Below are 5,248 nucleotides of genomic sequence, written 5' to 3'. Positions count from 1 at the left end.
GTTTGTATGTCAACCTGGCCCAAGGCAGGACAGGCACAATACTGGTCTCTCTCATCACGGTGGTCTAGCCTGGTGGCAGGGTACTTGTCAGCTGGATGCTGTCACCATGGTACATCTGTGACCAGGGTGGCAGTAGAGGGATAGAAAGGAGAAGACAGATTTGAGACATTAAGGGGGTCAGCTGGAGGATTTGGTGACCAGTTTTATGTCAGGGCTTTTGGGAAGGGAAGAGGCAGAAGGCAGTAGATGGGAGGAGAGTGCGAGAGGGAGGGGCACATGGGACACCTAAGTGGAGAAGCATGTGGGCCCAGAGCTGTACTCTGGCCTTGACCTGGGAGAGGGGCTCCACACTCCTAGGCCTGAAGAAAGGGAAGACAGTTCCCAGATCTCTCTACCCCATCTTTCTATTAAGGGTGCCTGGGCCCAGGGCTCCATGGGACGGGCACACTAATGGTCTCTGTCATCAGGCCTGACACACTCCCCCTGGCCTGTCAAGTAGGATCACCGATTCTCTGTAGCTGCCAGTCCCCCAGCATTTGTCCCCCCACACACACACATCCAGGCTTTACTCTCACAAAGTTTTCACCTCCATAGGATCCCATTTAATCCTCACAGCAACCTTGGAGATAGGCCCTATTATTTTTTCTCTTTTTTTTTTTTTTTTTTTTTGAGACAGAGCCTCAAGCTATCCCCCTGGGTAGAGTGCCATGGCATCCCGCTCACAGCAACCTCCAACTCCTGGGCTCAAGCGAGTCTCCTGCCTCAGCCTCCCAAGCAGCTGGGACTACAGGCGCCCGCCACAACGCCTGGCCATTTTTTGGTTGCAGCCATCATTGTTGTTTGGCGGGCCCGGGCTGGGGATTCGAACCCGCCACCTTAGGTGTATGTGGCTGGCGCCTTAGCCGCTTGAGCCACAGGCGCCAAGCCAGGCCCCTATTATCTCAATCTCACCATGCAGAAGCCAAATGGGCTGAGGATGAGGCAGCTCAGGGACATGGTTCAGAGTCACCAGAAATTCAAAGGGCAGACCTGGCTCCAGCTTCAATCTCTTCCCTCCCTGGGGACACCAAAGGAGAGGAGAGCCAGCTGTGTGGGCCACAGAGCCTCCTGCAGAGTGGGAAGAGAGTGGGATGTGCCTGGGCAGGGACAAAGAGGGCGCCAGCACACCTGGCCTACACACAGCCCGTGCCCGCCAGCCCAAATTCAAAGTGGGAATGAAGCCCTGATTGGTGGCCCAGCCCTGAGCCCCACCCCTCCTCTCACCTCCCAGACAGCTGGGAGAGCCGGATGGAGTTGAGAAGGCCCCTCTTCGTGTCTTCCACCGCGGATCAGCTCCCTGGCCAGTGTGAATTCGGTTAACTCCCTCTGGTGCTAATTCCACACCCTGTCCAGCCCCTATCTGCAGCCACCGGCCATCCAGTCACCACTCCCCTGAGCCATCTTGCAGCTTGCAGCCTCCTCCACTTGCTGCCGATCCTCTCTGAGTGTTCCCTGTTCCCTGCCCGCTCTCCCAACATTGCCACTAGCCCCAAGCCAAGCCCTGGGCCCCAGGCCCTCGCCCAACCTGGCCCTAGAGCGCGCGTCGCGCCTCCCTCGAGGCGGTGGTTCAGGTCCCAGTGCCCAGGCCCCAAGATCACCCGCACGCACTGGGCCGGGGACAGCGGGCTGGCGGCGAAGGGATCACTGCACAGTTTGCCCGGCTCAGCGGCGGGGAGCTGAGCAGAAACCCAACTCCGGGTCTGCGCCCGCCCGGCACACATGGCCAGGCGCTGGCGGGGCCAGGCCGCACCCCGGGAGCTCTGGTTGCTGCCACGAGGGGGCGTGTCCGGCGCGCGGGCCTGGTGAGGCCGCGGCCAATCCTCCGCCCCCGACGCTCCTCCGCCCCCGGCCGCCAATTATGGCCGGGACTGGCCGCCCTACCACCCCGGGTCCTTTGTTCCCGCTGGATCAGGCTGTCCCCGGTTCTGCGGCGACCCGCTGTGGCCCTGCGACTTCCGGCCCCGTGGGCCTGGCTTTGTGCTGGCCCGAGAGCTGGATCTGCCTTGCCCGCCCTAGGGGGACTGTGGACAGGCACAGGCCTACTAGTGGCCTTGTACAGTCCTGTGCCCGTGGCCTCCCCAGGGCTCCGGCGGCGAGCTTGATCATGGCCCCAGAAAAGTATTTTGGAGAGGCCAGACTTTGACAGTGGGCTATCATGAGCCCTAGACTTGGGGAGTGTGGTGCAGCCCAGCTCTCACCTTTTCCTCCCTGGCCGGGTTCCCCTCACTCTAAGCCTCTTGAGTCTTTGCTGGGGCTGCGGCTTCTGCCCCTCTGCCTTTCACTCACCACCTAAGGAACTCCCAGCCTTCCTTCCTGACACATATCTGGGTACAGTCTCTGTGACTCCCTTCCCACCCTCCAGTGGTCTGCTCTGGTCCCTGTTGGTGGGGCTTCTCCAGCAGAGAGCCCCTGCAGACTCAGATACTCAGTGATCTGCACCAGGCCTGGTGGGGCATGGACACAGTGTCTACAGGCCTGTCTACTCAAGGGGCAGCCACAGCCTTGTTCCCAGAGGGGTCACACAGCACCTTTGGGCCTAATCCTGGTCCAAAATCTCAGTGTCCAGTCTGACACTGAATGGAGGCCTTGTCGTTCACTGTAATGAGAGCTGCAATTTTCTCATGTGTGAAATGGGAACAATTATAGTACCAGTGTCAATTTCTTTTTTTCTGAGACTGAGTTTCCCTTTGTTACCCAGTTAAGAGAAAAATGGCATGATCATATCTCACAGCAACCCCGAACTCCTGGACGCAAGCAATCCTCCCTCCTCAGCCTCCTAAGTAGTCGGGAGTACAGGAGTACCCAACACAACTGGCTAATTTTTAATTTTTTAGTAGAGATGGGATCTCTCTCTTGCTCAGGCTGTTCTAGAACTCCTGACCTGAAACAATTCTCTTTCCTTGGCCTCCTACTGTGTTAGGATTACAGCCATAAGCCACCCCTCTCATTGGTGTCAATTTTTTATCTTAGATCAAGCATGTTCTAAGGATGAAAAGACCTAATACATGCAGAGAACACTGAGTGTTTCTAGCCCGCTAAGACCTAAAACATGCAGAGAATACTGAGTGTTCCTAGCCCCCTCATCTCACCATATACCTTGACTAAACCTGTGCTTCCAGACCTGGTCCACCTGCTCTCCCAGGGCCACCGGCTTGGCCCTCACTCTTTTACTCCTTGGTTGGTATCCGAATCAGCCTCCTTGTCTTCAGCCATCACAGTCTGCAGAGCCCATTGCCTTCAGCATCCAGTCCCAGCTCTAGGGTACAACTGACAGGCCCTGCCATCTGGCCTTGCCCACCTTCCTGTCACAACCACAGCCACACAGTTACCTCACTTGAAGCCCTTGACACTGGCTAGGAGGTGGAGAGTGGATCCACCTTTCCAGGGCCCCTGACAAAAGCAGTGCCAGGCACTGGGAGCATCAGAGGAACCACTGAGGTCGGAGAGCAGACTGGCTCTGTAAACAGGCTCTATAACTGGGTACAAGAGATCTGAGTACTGGCTCTGTACTTGCCTACTTTGTGACACTGGCTTAGTTACCCTCCCTCTCTGCCTTTCCTGGTGTCCCAGATGGGTTTAATACTGCTGGCTGAAGAGAACTGAGGACACAGGGCCCATAATGGGCACGGGTGGCATTCCCTTGGGGGAGTCCTTAGGGCCTCAGCTTTTAAATCACCTGGAAGGGGGAGGGGCAGGGCCTGAGATGGAGGAGCTTGTTGAGAGGACTTGGGGAGGGGAAAAGGAGTAACGGGAGGGGGAGAGGGGAGGGGGAGAGGGGAGGCTGACAAAGAGGCCAGCTGCTGTTTGCACACAAACCCCAAGTTGATAATGAGTGGAGGGGCAGGGGCGGGGCCGGGAAATGGCTTGGCAGGAGCCTCTGCCAGCTGAGGAGTCTGCCCAGAGTGGTGCCCCTCCCTCTGCCACCCCCTCCTCTGGGCCCTCACTATCCACACCCAGCATAGAACCATGCTCTCAGGGCTGCAGCAAGGCAGGGTAGGAGGGCCAGTGGGAGATTTGGACCCCCAGGCCCAGCGCTCAAATCCTCCTCCTCAGGCCATACCCATCCTGAGAGCAGCCTTGGAGAAGCCCACAGGATTGGCCTGAACCTAATGGAGCCACACCCCCAAGGAGGGGATCTCGGGAGCTAGGTGGGGCCCAGGCTCCATCTCTGAGGGCCAGACCAGAATGAAAGCCTGGAGAGGCTCTGAAGAAGAGAGAAGACTCCCAGCTGTGAGGCTATAAAGAGTTCTCTGTCCTGCAGGGTCTCCCATAGGAGCAAAGGGGCACACTTAGGACTGTGGGAAGTCAGGAAGGCTCTTGTCAGCACCTTGGTGGGAACCCCAAGTGGGAACCCCGTGGCCATTTGTTCACCCTCACCTGGAGAGTCACGGAAGGGCTTCCCCTCCTGTGGCCCCAGGTCCTGTGCTGTGCATCTGTGCCAGTCCCCTATCCTCCCTTCCCTGTGTCCTGACTGGCCTGGCAGCATAGCCCGGGCAAGGAGATGCCCCCGGCCTACAGCCACCTCCTGCCCTATGGGCTGTGTGCACAGCTGACAGGCTGTGCGTGTGCAGATCCCAGGCTCTGGCTCCCACTGCTGCTGTGTGCCAGCCTAGCAACTGCTCCCAGGGGCCCTGAAGGCAGCGCCAGGAGGGCACGGCTGCTCTGTACACACCCCACTACCACTGCCTGCATTCTCCCCCATTGCCTGAGCTCCCTGCCAACAACTACTGCAGAGGGGGTCAGCCAGGCACTGGGCCCCCAGGACACAGTGTCACCAATGTACACAGTTTGGAGGCCTCAGGCTTCTGTGAGGGCCACTTCCTAAGAAGCCAGGGGCTGAGCTTCCTGGGGAAGCAGCAGAGAAGAAACTCCACTGTGAGGACTAGGAGCCCCACCTAGGCAGAGCAGGAGGGCAAGCAAGACTGTTCCTGGGGTGCCTTCCTTAGCTGCTCTCCCCTTTCTGTCGAGGCCAGAATGGGAATGAGTCCGGGGGGAGGAGAGGTGGGCACAGGCTTACAGGGGGCATGAGAGGGTAGGGGGCAGGGAGGCACGCAGCTGGGAGGAGGCCCTGGGCCAGGAGCACTGAAATGAATGAGCACTTTCCTGGGGTCAATGGGAGCCACAGAAGATGCTGAGTAAGGAGGAACCTGATGGACAGGGCAGGAGAGAGACGGTACGGTGACAGGAGGCTGGAAAATGAGCAGCAGGT

The 5,248-nt window shown here is 58.4% G+C and overlaps 1 long non-coding RNA gene across 1 annotated transcript in view; it reads right to left on the bottom strand.

Moving 5' to 3' along the window:
• The window catches only part of LOC111723579, a 2,018-nt gene extending 290 nt beyond the window's left edge, over positions 1 to 1,728 (bottom strand). The window contains exons 1-2 of the long non-coding RNA XR_002772098.1: positions 1,648 to 1,728; positions 1,264 to 1,336 (exon numbers count right to left, since the gene is read on the bottom strand). This is a non-coding gene — a long non-coding RNA (uncharacterized LOC111723579). The remainder of the gene's footprint in view (positions 1 to 1,263; positions 1,337 to 1,647) is intronic.
• Positions 1,729 to 5,248: the final 3,520 nt, after the last annotated feature.

This window comes from Otolemur garnettii, unplaced genomic scaffold (genome assembly GCF_000181295.1).
Source record: "Otolemur garnettii isolate 467f Iridium unplaced genomic scaffold, OtoGar3 scaffold00013, whole genome shotgun sequence".
Classification (NCBI taxonomy): domain Eukaryota; kingdom Metazoa; phylum Chordata; class Mammalia; order Primates; family Galagidae; genus Otolemur; species Otolemur garnettii.
Note: the sequence above shows the minus strand (reverse complement) of the source record. Positions and strands in the feature narration are given on the sequence as shown.